Here is a 16,700-nt window from a genome sequence, read left to right on the forward strand (position 1 = left end):
CTCACTTCTCCGCTCTTATCACTGCTTAGTAAATGTCCCCACAGTGCCAGGATCAGTCTATTGATTATGACACTTCCCCAACAGAAGAGCATGCAATGGATGCAATGAATGATCAATATCTGTCAGCACCATAGTTTTGATGTTTATATTACAGTGACACCAGAGATCTAGTGATCTGTATTGTGTCACCACCAGATACTTGGGGGTCTTCATTAATTAGCACTCTGTATTATACATTAGTAAGGGATGTGGTCAAAATACCAACAGTCAGAAGACCAACAGTGGGATCCCGAGGGGCAAAATCCCAACCGGACCAAGAGGTTATCTACTGGGGTTGAGGTTAGGCACTAGGGGAAGGGTTAGGGTTAGGCTGTGGGGGAGGTTAAGGCTAGGCTGAGGGGGGGGGGAGAGTAGTGTTAGGCTGTAGGAGGGGGAGATAAGGGTTAGGCTGTGGAAAGAATGGGTTAGGGTTATTATTACTTCATTACATTTATAGGGTGCCACAAGTGGTTTGCAGTGGCGTACATTAGGTAGTATGAAAATATTTAACAGGATGTGTCGGGATTCTTGCCATCGGTATTCCGCTGTCGTTCTTCTGTTTGTCAGGATCCCGACTGCCTCTCTTTATTAGAAATCAGTCAGTAGTATGTTCTCTATATTGTATATGTGTGTCTAGAATAAGCTTCTAGATGGAGAACAGATTTTGAGGAATACCTGTATTGAGTGACAGCTCCCCACAAAACCAAGTTGGGGATCAATACATAAACCAGGGAGTCTAGACAATAGTCTTATAAGGATTCTGAAATCCAGGAAAAATAGGAGGATACGAGGATAACTGCGAATGCTTGTTGAAAATATTGCGTGCATCTCATTAAAAAAAAATTCTATGTATGTTTTGGACAAGTGAGAGTATGGTATTTGTAATATTTTATTGCATTTTACAATATTCACTTGTGAGTCCACCTGTTCTAGAAAATTTCTGGCCATGCACGGGCGTTGTGGCACAATTTCTATCACAGTGAGCTTAGGAAGCTTGGCTTCTGTGAATAATTTGTTTTGTAAAGATGTGTTTAGAGGAGCATCCTCACAAAAAGTGGAATAGAAATTTGGAAATTGGCTATTATGTCTTATGATTGAGCACATAGAGTGATTACATTTTGTCTTTGATTGCTACAATTTACTTTTTGTTGCCTCTACGTTTCTTATTCTCCCATCTGTAAAATTAGTTTTTCTGTGCAGTCTAGCTTGATTTTTGCATGAGACAGTAGAAAAAGTTTAAGAGCTACCATGTTCTGTCTTATTTCTCTAGGGGGTAGTCAGCAGACATTCTACATACTGCATGCAGTATACAGAATTATATTAAACCCTGAAGAAATTGATATTGTGTGCTTGCTTTGTTTTAATGTGTCCCTGCCTGTCCGCATATCAGGTCTCCCAGAAAAGACCTGGGCTGTCCCAGATCTTATTATTGTCTTTTAGGATACCCATCAATTTGGCATTTAAATATGAAAGGCAATCTTCCAGATTATGTAATTGTGTAGGGAAAAGCCAGAGGCAGAAAGTCTTTGCAGGATAGTGGAGACCACGGCCGGATTTAGGTTTGTGGGGGCCTCTAACAATAAAATTGTCTATAAGATATGTTCTGTAATTCCCTTTTTTCTAGTTTTGTTCACTCTGTTTCTGTTTATTTACTTTGTAAGATACTGTAACCCCTTGTGGCAACATTTAAATAAAGGAGAGTGATAATAACAATAATAGTAATAATAAAATATATTACACTTCAAAGCAATCTGACGAGTGGTTCATCATGCGGCGGGTAAAAGGTTAAGAATTGAAAGGTACATGTTGATTGCTTCCTCACCTTCCTGTACCCAAGTTAAGCGCTTGGCAGCCACCCATTAAAAGGACTGTAATCTAATTTTGACATTAATTTGGACAAATATCAGCTGTTGGTGACTTCCCCTTATCAAGTAGGTATATTAACATGACATCTAGCAGGTAATCACTTTGAGATTATTATGCTTCATGACCTTTACTTATTCTCTGATCCTTTGGTGCCAGTCTGCTTTATTCCAGTTTGTGATTGTCCACCTGCTGTCCTCACTATCCATTGTTCCCTGCCATTGGAATCCGTTGTTCTCAGTTCTGTTGTCCTGGTGTCTCCTACTTGCAAACCCTAAGTATGTATTTCTAAATATATAATAGCTTTATATATACACACAGTGCACATTTGTAATGCAGTTCAACATGAAAGGAATAATATCAATGACCCACTCATATGTGATAGCTCCAAGTACCATTGTCTTTAATACAGCTTGTAATCCTTTATGTAAAGACTCTTTTAGGTTCTGAGTAGTATGCAGTGTAATGTTGTATCACTCTTCAAAAACCAAACCTTCAGGTTCCTTGAGAGATGATGAAGGCAGTGGCGGTTTTAGGTCCGGGCTAGCAGGGCTGCCACCAAGGGTGTTGCGGCCTGAGGGCGCAACCGCAGCTACCCCATCAGCGCCATCTGATTTGTATGTTTATTTGCATGTAAGAGTCCGCACTGCGCTGGCCGCCTTCCACAGACCACTTCCTGCTACTCACTTCTGCCCTCTACCAGTAACCTAGTGTTAGACCCTCCAGGCTGGAGCCGTGATAAACCAGGGGCAGCCATAACAACAGCGCTGGCAGCTCCACCTAGCACATCCCCTCCCACAGCAGAGAGCCGCCTGCTGCCCCTATCTAGGGATAGACATCGGAAGCCAACCATCATATGATGGCTAGGCTTCCGCCATTGAAACTTTCAAAGCAATGGTTACTAAGCATCGCATCACAAGTAATCGATGGTGAAAACTATTTATATGACTTGCGCATGCGCTAAAATCCTGCAGCGCGGTTGGCAGGAGGCGGGATTGGGGGCAGCATGGGGGGTGGAGCCAGTACTCCTTTACATTCATCAATGGGTACGACCTGCTCAGTGATACTAGCCTAAAATGTAGGCTGCATGAGGTCTGTTCCAGCACTGGGAGTACCCTCTGTATACACTACTTCATCACTGGGCATTGTGAGTGTATAATATATATATATATATATATATAATATACGCACACAATGCCCAGTGATGAAGTAGTATATACAGAGGGTACTCCCAGTGCTGATGGAGCAGTGTGTATATATACTGTATATGGAGTTACAGCAACAATGGGAGCGCACACATTGTGTGTTATCAGTCACACTGCATGTCCTTAGCTCCATGTATCAGACTGTGGCAATTGGTGTGTGTGTGTGTGTGTGTGTGTGTGTGTGTGTGTGTGTGTGTGTGTGTGTGTGTGTGTGTGTGTGTGTGTGTGTGTGTGTGTGGCTCTCTAAGTCAGTGATAGCCAATCAGATATAACAATGTACACTTTTGCCTAGCAGCAACCTAGAGAGGGGAGGGAGTAAGAGGGCTGAGCTGGCTCATGTGTGAGTCAGAGAGTCAACGAGTCAGCCTCCAACGAGCCAAGAAGATTCCCTGATGAAGACACAGCAGCCAGGGGAGGCATATTGCAGTATTAGGAATTAAAAAAATAAAACCTACCATCGGAACACCATTGATTGATCACCATTCGATGGTGGCAAACATTGGAAGGTCACCATCGAATGGTAAAAACACTGTCATCAAAAGAAAAAACAATGTTTTAGAAACATCGACCACCGATGTCCATCCCTACCCCTATCTCTGTGGCCACGGTCCCCCCCAGTGTGTATGCACTGAGCTATTTTCCTGCCAGCGATGTCCACGATCATCGCTGTGCATACACGCTGGGCAAAAACACCCAGTGTGTATGCACCTTAACTGTCATTTATTAAATACAGGGGTAGATGTATCATATTATTATACTAGCCAATGCAGCTCTTCCTTCTACGCCTCTCTACCTGGACAAAGCAGTAGCATCCCTGCTAAGACCGCCCCACCCCCAACTAACACACACATACAGCGCATCAGCCTGCTGATGTGCTGTGTCTCCCCTCCTGGCCAGCTCCAGTGCACATGCACGAGATCTAGCAACCATCGCAAGATCTCACATGCGCAAAAAGTGACCTGTTTGGGCGCACAAACTAAAGTTTTCATGTTGCAGCCATTCATTTAGTCGAGTTTTGACGCTTTATGTGGCTAAACCCAACTGATATGGGTACGATCAGCGCGATAAGGGGGAACAATTGAATATCACCCCGTGATCTCCCGTCACTTTAGACGGGAGATCGGGCGTGAGTAAATAATTGAATTCCTCCCACTGTGTCCCTGTATCTGAGGAATTTCTGATTTTTACCTCTCTGTCCCTGTTGCAATATCTCCATTTCTCTTTTAAAATTATGTGTATCCATTGGGCCAGAGAAATCTGAAAACACTGTTGGTCTTGATAACCTGTTGAGAGCGATAAGAGCAGAAGTATACATGATGAATTTCAGTCACCATGATGAACCATGCTATCTCACCTATTCCTTTCTCCGCAGGGTTACACACTGTTTGCAGTTTGCTTGTTTACATTATTAGGCACAGCAAGGTCCCTCTGGGGATAAAACCACACATTTATATATATACCTCCTTGACCAGTACAATTTTATCATTCAAAGGCGATAACAGTTTGTTTTAGTTGGTTTTGTGCAAAAGCATCCAACTGTAAATTACCCCCAGCATGTTCCTTGCATTTTTATGGCTTTCTACTTTTCAGTAAGTCTTCCCTATATTTTTCTGTGAATATATGCTGACCTTTAATGTATTGCACTATCACTATATGTAGATATTATTTTCCACAAATATAATAATATTTTTAATTTAAAAAAAATACTTATTAAGGTTTTTAACAATGCTCTCAGTTTAAAATGAATAACGACACGTACGGACATTCAAATGTTTAACAAACAAACATTTGTATAAAGTGTGCGACATCTCAAGTTGGAGAGAAGTTGGCTGGTTTGCTGAAATAGTTGGTTAGGTGCAGTGGCGGCTGCTGTCCGTGAGTTGCAGTGCTGAGCGCACATCGCATGGGGGGCCGGTTAACACATATAAACATACATGTAATGTATGTAATATATGCGCTGGCTGGCTGCCTTACCCCGGGGATTGGCAGCACTGTGTGTTTTCCAGCCACTGATGCACCTGGGATGCAGCACTTACCTACACTTCTCGTTCCTCTATAAGGCCGTCCTCAAATGCCCATTGGCTAGTTTCACAGGAGTCTGTGGGAGGACTTACAGAGGAAGAAGAAGTGAAGCCGAATGCTGAGCCCCAGGTGCAGAGACTCAGTGAAACACAGCAGCACTGCTGATCCCCGGGGTAAGGTAGCCAGCACATATATTACATATAACATTACATGTATGTTCAATTGTTCATATGTGCTAACTGGCCCTCACATGCATTGTTTGGTCAGCGCTGCAGCCCACAGGCAGAAGCTGTCACTGGTTAGGTGTATGGAGCACTTTTTTAGTTGGACAGACAAGTTGGACGGCAGGATAGTTGGATGAATTTGGTCTGGTGTATGGCCGGCTTCAGCTGTGGCTCACATAGCAAGCATCAGTATCTGACTCTAATCAATACCGTAGGATCAAGAGTTGCTTTGTGCAGCCAATTGTTCAGTTTTTGTTTTTTTAAATCACAAAGGTTACTCAGCATCTTTAGGATGCAAAAAGAAAAAAGTATCCTAGGAAAGTAAACTTGAAAAATAAGTTAATTTATCTTCTTCTAGGTCTCAGGCATACAGTATTATAACCTACGCAGGATAAACAAAAATATGGAGACAGCACGCCAACAGCATAAGTGAAGTACACGTGTGTTTTCAACGTCAAATCAGACGTGGCGCAACAGTAGTTTGTGTTTCCAGTATGAGGGGAAGCCTGTTGAGGAGGTTGGAGGTCTCAGTTGTTCTGTCGATATTGCTCTGTGCAGGCGTTAGTGCAGGGCTGGCCAAACCGGTCCTCGAGATCTACCAACAGTTCATGTTTTCTAGGCCTCCTGGAGATCTGTAGAATTGTCAGTTAGGAATGAATGCAGCACATCTTAATTAGTAATGATTACATCTGTGCACTAGCTAGGTGGTCTGGAAAATGTGAACTGTTGGTAGATCTCGAGGACTGGTTTGGCCAGCTCTGCGTTAGTGAATCATATCTGAGCTCATGGACTTTCAGAGAGGGCAAATTGTTGGTGTCTGCCTAGTGGGTGCGTCTCTGACCGAAGTAGCCAGTTTATTTGGGATAGCGTGGGGAACTCTATGAAAGGTAATGACAGCATATACCGTTTCCGGATAAACATCATCAGTTAAACACTAGTGATGAGCGGGTTCGGATCCTCGGAATCCGACCCGCCCGAACTTCACCTTTTTTTTACACGGGTCCGAGCGACTCGGATCCTCCCGCCTTGCTCGGTTAACCCGAGCTCGCCCGAACGTCATCATCCCGCTGTCGGATTCTCGCGAGACTCGGATTCTATATAAGGAGCCGCGCATCGCCGCCATTTTCACACGTGCATTGAGATTGATAGGGAGAGGACGTGGCTGGCGTCCTCTCCGTTATAGTAGAACACAGAGTGACTTAGTTAGTTATAATTGTGGGGAGGATTGGGGACGGGGAGCAGCTGTTAGGGAGTACAGTGCAGGGTTTTGATTATACCACCAGTGAGTTTAATCCTTTGTTTCTCTGCCTGAAAAAAACGCTCCGACCACCATATCTGTGCTCACTCAGTGTGCTGCACTGCTGCATGATATATCTGTGCTGAGTGCACTGCTCTGCTCACACTGCCTAATTGTGGGGACTGGGGAGCAGTTATAGCAGGAGTACAGTGCACAGTTTTGCTGACAGTGACCACTAGTCCAGTATACGTTTGTCTGCCTGAAAAACACTCCTGTGTTTTTTTTTTCTTCATACTAGTTTAGCAGTCTGCTGACAGTGTCCACCAGGTCCGTTATACAGTATATTATATATATAAGCAGCAGTACGGTAGGCCACGGCTGTACCTACCTCTGTGTCGTCAGTGCACTCGTCGTCCATAAGTAATATAATACTATACTATCCATCCATCTACATTGTATACCTGTGGTGTTGTTTTTTCTTCATCCTAGTTTAGCAGTCTGCTGACAGTGTCCACCAGGTCCGTTATACAGTATATTATATATATAAGCAGCAGTACGGTAGGCCACGGCTGTACCTACCTCTGTGTCGTCACTCGTCGTCCATAAGTAATATAATACTATACTATCCATCCATCTACATTGTATACCTGTGGTGTTTTTTTTTTCTTCATACTAGTTTAGCAGTCTGCTGACAGTGTCCACCAGGTCCGTTATACAGTATATTATATATATATAAGCAGCAGTACGGTAGGTCACGGATGTACCTACCTCTGTGTCGTCAGTGCACTCGTCGTCCATAAGTAATATAATACTATACTATCCATCCATCTACATTGTATACCTGTGTTGTTGTTTTTTTCTTCATCCTAGTTTAGCAGTCTGCTGACAGTGTCCACCAGGTCCGTTATACAGTATATTATATATATAAGCAGCAGTACGGTAGGCCACGGCTGTACCTACCTCTGTGTCGTCAGTGCACTCGTCGTCCATAAGTAATATAATACTATACTATCCATCCATCTACATTGTATACCTGTGTTGTTGTTTTTTTCTTCATCCTAGTTTAGCAGTCTGCTGACAGTGTCCACCAGGTCCGTTATACACTATATTATATATATAAGCAGCAGTACGGTAGGCCACGGCTGTACCTACCTCTGTGTCGTCACTCGTCATCCATAAGTAATATAATACTATACTATTCATCCATCTACATTGTATTCCTGTGTTGTTGTTTTTTTCTTCATCCTAGTTTAGCAGTCTACTGACAGTGTCCACCAGGTCCGTTATACAGTATATTATATATATAAGCAGCAGTACGGTAGGCCACGGCTGTACCTACCTCTGTGTCGTCACTCGTCGTCCATAAGTAATATAATACTATACTATCCATCCATCTACATTGTATACCTGTGGTGTTTTTTTTTTCTTCATACTAGTTTAGCAGTCTGCTGACAGTGTCCACCAGGTCCGTTATAAAGTATATTATATATATAAGCAGCAGTACGGTGGGCCACGGCTGTACCTACCTCTGTGTCGTCACTCGTCGTCCATAAGTAATATAATACTATACTATCCATCCATCTACATTGTATACCTGTGGTGGCTTTTAGTTGTGCGCAAAATATGGAGAACAAAAATGTGGAGGTTAAAAAAATAGGGAAAGATCAAGATCCACTTCCACCTCGTGCTGAAGCTGCTGCCACTAGTCATGGCCGAGACGATGAAATGCCATCAACGTTGTCTGCCAAGGCCGATGCCCAATGTCATAGTACAGAGCATTTAAAATCCAAAACACAAAAGATCAGTAAAAAAATGACCCAAAAATCAAAATTAAAAGCGTCTGAGGAGAAGCGTAAACTTGCCAATATGCCATTTACGACACGGAGTGGCAAGGAACGGCTGAAGCCCTGGCCTATGTTCATGGCTAGTGGTTCAGCTTCACATGAGGATGGAAGCACTCATCCTCTCACTAGAAAAATGAAAAGACTTAAGCTAACACAGCAAAGAACTGACCGTTCTTCTAAATCACAAATACCCAAGGAGAGTCCAATTGTGTCGGTTGCGATGCCTGACCTTCCCAACACTGGACGGGAAGAGCTTGCGTCTTCCACCATTTGCACGCCCCCTGTCCAGTTCCTGATAGTGAAATTGAAGATGTCAGTGTTGAAGTACACCAGGATGAGGATATGGGTGTTGCTGGCGCTGGGGAGGAAATTGACAAGGAGGATTCTGATGGTGAGGTGGTTTGTTTAAGTCAGGCACCCGGGGAGACACCTGTTGTCCGTGGGAGGAATATGGCCATTGACATGCCTGGTGAAAATACCAAAAAAATCAGCTCTTCAGTGTGGAAGTATTTCAACAGAAATGCGGACAACAGGTGTCAAGCCGTGTGTTGCCTTTGTCAAGCTGTAATAAGTAGGGGTAAGGACGTTAACCACCTCGGAACACCCTCCCTTATACGTCACCTGCAGCGCATTCATAATAAGTCAGTGACAAGTTCAAAAACTTTGGGCGACAGCGGAAGCAGTCCACTGACCAGTAAATCCCTTCCTCTTGTAACGCTCGCGCAAACCACACCACCCAGTGTCAATTTCCTCCTTACCCAGGAAAGCCAATAGTCCTGCAGGCCATGTCACTGGCAAGTCTGACGAGTCCTCTCCTGCCTGGGATTCCTCCGATGCATCCTTGAGTGTAACGCCTACTGCTGCTGGCGCTGCTGTTGTTGCTGCTGGGAGTCGATCGTCATCCCGGAGGGGAAGTCGGAAGACCACTTGTACTACTTCCAGTAAGCAATTGACTGTCCAACAGTCCTTTGCGAGGAAGATGAAATATCACAGCAGTCATCCTGTTGCAAAGCGGATAACTGAGGCCTTGACAACTATGTTGGTGTTAGACGTGCGTCCAGTATCCGCCGTTAGTTCACAGGGAACTAGACAATTTCTTGAGGTAGTGTGCCCCCGTTACCAAATACCATCTAGGTTCCACTTCTCTAGGCAGGCGATACCGAGAATGTACACGGACGTCAGAAAAAGACTCACCAGTGTCCTAAAAAATGCAGTTGTACCCAATGTCCACTTAACCACGGACATGTGGACAAGTGGAGCAGGGCAGACTCAGGACTACATGACTGTGACAGCCCACTGGGTAGATGTATTGCCTCCCGCTGTAAGAACAGCAGCGGCGGCACCAGTAGCAGCATCTCACAAACGCCAACTCGTTCCTAGGCAGGCTACGCTTTGTATCACCGCTTTCCAGAATAGGCACACAGCTGAAAACCTCTTACGGCAACTGAGGAAGATCATCGCAGAATGGCTTACCCCAATTGGACTCTCCTGGGGATTTGTGAAATCGGACAACGCCTGCAATATTGTGAGTGCATTACATCTGGGCAAATTCCAGCACGTCCCATGTTTTGCACATACCTTGAATTTGGTGGTGCAGAATTATTTAAAAAACGACAGGGGCGTGCAAGAGATGCTGTCGGTGGCCAGAAGAATTGCGGGCCACTTTCGGCGTACAGGCACCGCGTACAGAAAACTGGAGCACCACCAAAAACACCTGAACCTGCCCTGCCATCATCTGAAGCAAGAGGTGGTAACGAGGTGGAATTCAACCCTCTATATGCTTCAGAGGATGGAGGAGCAGCAAAAGGCCATTCAAGCCTATACATCTGGCCATGATATAGGCAAAGGAGGTGGAATGCACCTGTCTCAAGCGCAGTGGAGAATGATTTCAACGTTGTGCAAGGTTCTGCAACCTTTTGAACTTGCCACACGTGAAGTCAGTTCAGACACTGCCAGCCTGAGTCAGGTCATTCCCCTCATCAGGCTTTTGCAGAAGAAGCTGGAGGCATTGAAGGAGGAGCTAAAACAGAGCGATTCCGCTAGGCATGTGGGACTTGTGGATGGAGCCCTTCATTCGCTTAACCAGGATTCACGGGTGGTCAATCTGTTGAAATCAGAGCACTACATTTTGGCCACCGTGCTCGATCCTAGATTTAAAACCTACCTTGGATCTCTCTTTACGGCAGACACAAGTCTGCAGAGGTTCAAAGACCTGCTGGTGACAAAATTGTCAAGTCAAGCGGATCGCAACCCGTCAACATCTCCTCCTTCACATTCTCCCGCAACTGGGGGTGCGAGGAAAAGGCTACGAATTCCGAGCCCACCCGCTGGCGGTGATGCAGGGCAGTCTGGAGCGACTGCTGATGCTGACATCTGGTCCGGACTGAAGGACCTGCCAACGATTACTGACAAGTCGTCTACTGTCACTGCATATGATTCTCTCACCATTGAAAGAATGGTGGAGGATTATATGAGTGACCGCATCCAAGTAGGCACGTCAGACAGTCCGTACGTATACTGGCAGGAAAAAGAGGCAATTTGGAGGCCCTTGCACAAACTGGCTTTATTCTACCTAAGTTGCCCTCCCTCCAGTGTGTACTCCGAAAGAGTGTTTAGTGCCGCCGCTCACCTTGTCAGCAATCGGCGTACGAGGTTACTTCCAGAAAATGTGGAGAAGATGATGTTCATTAAAATTAATTATAATCAATTCCTCCATGGAGACATTCACCAGCAGCAATTGCCTCCAGAAAGTACACGGGGACCTGAGATGGTGGATTCCAGTGGGGACGAATTAATAATCTGTGAGGAGGGGGATGTAAACAGTGAAAGGGGTGATGAATCGGAGGATGATGATGAGGTGGACATCTTGCCTCCGTAGAGCCAGTTTGTGCAAGGAGAGATTGATTGCTTCTTTTTTGGTGGGGGCCCAAACCAACCAGTCATTTCAGTCACAGTCGTGTGGCAGACCCTGTCGCTGAAATGATGGGTTCGTTAAAGTGTGCATGTCCTGTTTTTACAACATAAGGGTGGGTGGGAGGGCCCAAGGACAATTCCATCTTGCACCTCTTTTTTCTTTCATTTTTCTTTGCGTCATGTGCTGTTTGTGGAGTATTTTTTTGAAGGGCCATCCTGCGTGACACTGCAGTGCCACTCCTAGATGGGCCAGGTGTTTGTGTCGGCCACTAGGGTCGCTTAGCTTAGTCACACAGCTACCTCATTGCGCCTCTTTTTTTCTTTGCGTCATGTGCTGTTTGGGGAGTATTTTTTTGAAGGGCCATCCTGCGTGACACTGCAGTGCCACTCCTAGATGGGCCAGGTGTTTGTGTCGGCCACTAGGGTCGCTTAGCTTAGCCATCCAGCGACCTCGGTGCAAATTTTAGGACTAAAAATAATATTGTGAGGTGTAAGGTGTTCAGAATAGACTGAAAATTAGTGGAAATTATGGTTATTGAGGTTAATAATACTATGGGATCAAAATGACCCCCAAATTCTATGATTTAAGCTGTTTTTTAGGGTTTTTTAAAAAAAACACCCGAATCCGACAAAAAAAATTCGGTGAGGTTTTGCCAAAACGCGTCCGAACCCAAAACATGGCCACGGAACCGAACCCAAAACCAAAACACAAAACCCGAAAAATTTCAGGTGCACATCACTATTAAACACCAGCGCAGACGGAAGTGTAAACTGAGTGCCAGAGACAGAAGGGCAAGAATAAAAAGACAGCCGCTGCAAAAGTGACTGCGGAGCTGAATTCCTGTGTTCCACAGCCCTGACTACAAGAACAGTGAGCAGGGAAGTGCGATATTCATGGGTGAGCTGCAGTTGCCAAACCACAGGTAAACCCGGGGAATGCAAGAAGCATGGAAAGTGGTGTAAGACTCTTAAATCGTAGACTGCCGAGCAATGGAAGATTGTCATCTGGCTTGTTGTATCGTCCTTCACCATATTCCCAACCGCAGGACGAGTTTACGAGAACACTGAGCCAAGTGTGCGATCAGGACTGTCTGGTGCAAAGAGTGAAGCATGGTGGATGGTTGGTGATGATTTGGCATTCATGGTATTCTGTTGGCCCCATTATCACCATGCATGGTTCAGTCACTGCCAAGGATTATGTAGACATTTTGGCCGACCAGGTCCATTCCATGGTGTAGACATTATTTCCGGTAGGTGACACCTGGTACCAAAATGATCAGGCACTGATTCATACAGTTCGTGTAGTCCAATCATGGTTTTCTGAGCATGTAGATGAGGTTGCTTATCTTCCCTGGCACCCAATTATGGGACCTCAGTATCATAGAGCCCCTGCGGTCGGTTTTGGAGAACAGGGTTCAGTCACGTTTTCCACCTCCAACAAGTTTTGCATGAAGAATGGTTTAAGGTTCTATTATCGACCATCCTGGACTTATATTTGTCCATTCCAAGAATATTTCAGGCGGTCTTGCATGCCAACGGCGGTCCTACACCTTATTAGCTAATAAAATCATTATTTTTCTAGGTGTTTTCTCTGTGTTTCCATATTTTTGTCTAACCCCTGTATACCCCTGTATATACCTATGATATGAACACAGTCCTCTCTAACCAATACTCAGGTTTACATTTCCAACACCAATCTCACCATTATGTCCTTATGCATCCCCCTTATGATGCTTTCATTTCATTACATTCCCTCTTTGCTTTCTTTGTCTGTTGTCTTCTTTTGCTATTATCTGCTTTATGTTTTTACTATTACTTATACCCTTTATCTCTTCTATTAGCACTGGCTAATCATTTTTGCAAAAAAAAAACCGCAGAGAAATTGTCGTACTTTTTTATGATTGAATTAGATTAAAAACATCTACTTAAAACTTATCCAACAGGATTTTATAATGTAATATAATATAATTATATATACTGTGTAAATTTTAAAATATCAATTTCTTTTACCCATCAGTGACTGATATATCTTCCTTGCAGCCGCCAGGTTGGGGGTGCCGCCGGGCTGCCCAATCAGTAGTGATCAGCTGCACGCAGGCACCTGAGGCCACGTGGTCCCTCTGACATTGTGACTGACATTTCAGACTGATCATATAATATGCAACCATGTCAGGGAAAGCCCAGCCTGGCTTAGTCTCATCTGATGCACCATGCCAGGCAAATGTTTAACTGGTGGTCTTCAGTTTGCCGGCTGTTGGGATCCCGGTGCACAGTATACCGGTGCTAGAATCCCGACACCCGGCATACCGTCACCTTTTCTCCCTTTTGGGTGTCCACGACCCCCCCTGGAGGGAGAATAGATACCGTGTCCGCCGCGTGGCAAGCGCAGCGAGCCCGCAAGGGGCTCATTTGCACTCGCCCAGCTGTCGGTATGCCGACGGTCGGGATTCCGGCGCTGTTATGATGGTCGCCGGGAGCCCGGCCGCCGGCATACCATACTACACCCGTGTTTAACATGTATTCTATTACTTTATAGCTTATATGTTATTTCGGTTGTGCCTCTTGCTTAGCTGCTCTATCTTAAGGACCCAAGGTCTTTTGGCATAGGAAGAGGGTTGGATTATAAAACATTGGACCTGATTCAGTAAGGATTGCAAATTCTGCCGAGTAGCAAAATTGCAATCCTTTGGATTGCATGCTGGGGGCCGCCCATCGCAGGCAAGGCTGCCCAGCATGCTAACCACCGCACCACACACACACGCACACACACACACACACACACACACACACACACACACACACACACACACACCCCTTGATCACACTGAAATTGCAGATGCAGCTGCTTCCTGGGAATTACTGTATGGCTTTAACAGAAAAGGAACTGATTTAGCAGAAGAGATGTCCAATAGGTGCGTTAGCAGGGCCGTTTCTTTGGGCAGGCGAGCAGTGCAACCGCACTGGGCGCCCGCCGCGGCACTAACTGTGGCTCCCTGCTTACCCCTCCTATTTCTCCCCGAGTAACCCGCTCGGGGGGCGGAGTTTCACGGAATGACGCGTTTGCGTCGTTACGTCACGACGCAACCCCGTCACTCTGCGAAACTCCCCCCCCCCCCCGAGCGGAGTACAGAGGGGGATCCAAGTTAGGAAGAGGGAAAGGCCGGCGCGAGGAGCGACTGGTGAGGCGGGCCGAAGAGCGGTAATCGCCTCAGCAAGTATTCTCTCTCTCTCTTTCTCTCAATGTGTAAAATGGGGACACCTGCCATAATGTGTGAAATGGGGACTCTTGCATGCCGTAGTGTGGGGATTTAATGTATCAAGGGCATTGCGGTGTGTGGCATAATATGGTGCAGGGGGCATTACTGTGTGGGGCTTAATATGGTAGAATTTATTTTTCCTGTGGTGGTCGTGATCTGTTGGAGCAGGGTCAAAAACTGGATTGTGAGGTAGTCTTTTCAGACGAGGCCATGCCCATTTAAATGAGGCCACACCCATTTAGATGAGGCCAATCCCCCTTGCCGGGTGCACGCGCAAGTTTTTTTTTAAATCTAGGTGTGGGGGGGGGCACATTTTTTTATGTCATGGGGGGCACATTTTAAATCTCGCACTGGGAGCCAAATTGGCTAGAAACAGCCCTGTGCGTTAGGGTATGGGGAGGGGTGTTAGGTTATAGTATCTAGTAGGTAATACTAAGAATAAGGGGGCTGGGGTTAGGAGGTTATTAATTTAATGGGATTAATTAGGTTTTACTTTATGAGATGGAGGGCTGTAATCTAAGAGTTTAATGCTGTCTGTAGCATATGGCAGTCATAAATGCTGTCTTTGGTATATGGAGGTCACCAATGATGTCTGTAGTATTTGGTGGTCACTAATGCTGTCTGTAGTATATGGCGGTCACTAATGCTGTCTGTAGTATATGGTGGTCACTAATGCTGTCTGTAGTATATGGCAGTCACCAATGCTGTCTGTAGTATATGGCAGTCACTAATGCTGTCTGTAGTATATGGCAGTCACTAATGCTGTCTATAGTATATGGCAGTCACTAATGCTGTCTGTAGTATATGGCAGTCACTAATGCTGTCTGTAGTATATGGCAGTCACTAATGCTGTCTGTAGTATATGGCAGTCACCAATGCTGTCTGTAGTATATGTCAGTCACTAATGCTGTCTGTAGTATATGGCAGTCACTAATGCTGTCTGTAGTATATGGCAGTCACCAATGCTGTCTGTAGTATATGGCAGTCACTAATGCTGTCTGTAGTATATGGCAGTCACTAATGCTGTCTGTAGTATATGGCAGTCACCAATGCTGTCTGTAGTATATGGCAGTCACTAATGCTGTCTGTAGTATATGGCAGTCACCAATGCTGTCTGTAGTATATGGCAGTCACTAATGCTGTCTGTAGTATATGGCAGTCACTAATGCTGTCTGTAGTATATGGTGGTCATATAGGTAGAAGGCAGGGATATGCGATGAGGTCAATGGCTCAGGAGGCACTGGCTAGTACCAGCGACAGATTTACACACAATATATACGCCCAAAGGTACATGTAGGCATTATACAAAGATGCAGCAGTGTATATTATGCTATGTATCTGTTAAGCGCCTTGAGTCCTATTGGAGAAAGAGCGCTATATAAATAAAATTATTATTATTATTATTATTATTATTATTATACTGCTGGAAATTTGGTGAGTTTTGATCACAGATGTGCAGAAAAGATAGGCCATAGACTTTTTTACTCCAGAGTTTTGACTATAAAAATGATTAGAATTATACAAAGAAGATATTTCTAATATATTCTTTGTATTTTACATATACTTTATATAGTCAAAAGGTGTGTGCTGGAGTATGACAAGAAAGACTCTGCCTCACCTGCCTAACCTCACCGCACGTCACTGGTAGAGGATGACTACTGTACACTGTGGCTGGGGGAGTGGGACGCAGTGATGAGTCTTTGCTCTGGGTGACAGAATTGCTGGCATCACCCCATATGTATGTATACATGTGTGAATATATGCAGGTTTTGTTTTTGCATGTCTGTGAGAATACTTGTGTTAATGAACGAATGGGTGTACTACGTTTAGCCGGCGCTCGTGATCCCGGCGCCCAGCATACAGGTGCCAGGATCCCGACCGATGGAATGCCAGCAGCGGGGCGAGCGCAAAAGAGCCCCTTGCGGGCTCGCTATGCTCGCCACTCTGCGGGCACAGTGGTGCACGCTATTTATCCTCCCTCCAGGGGTGTCGTGGACACCCCCAAGAGGAAAAATAGTTGTCGCTATACCAGCTGTCGGGATCCCCGCGCCGGTATGCTGAGCGCCAGGATCCCAACAGCTGGTATATCGAGTGCC

Source organism: Pseudophryne corroboree, chromosome 3 (assembly GCF_028390025.1).
Source record: "Pseudophryne corroboree isolate aPseCor3 chromosome 3, aPseCor3.hap2, whole genome shotgun sequence".
Taxonomy (NCBI): domain Eukaryota; kingdom Metazoa; phylum Chordata; class Amphibia; order Anura; family Myobatrachidae; genus Pseudophryne; species Pseudophryne corroboree.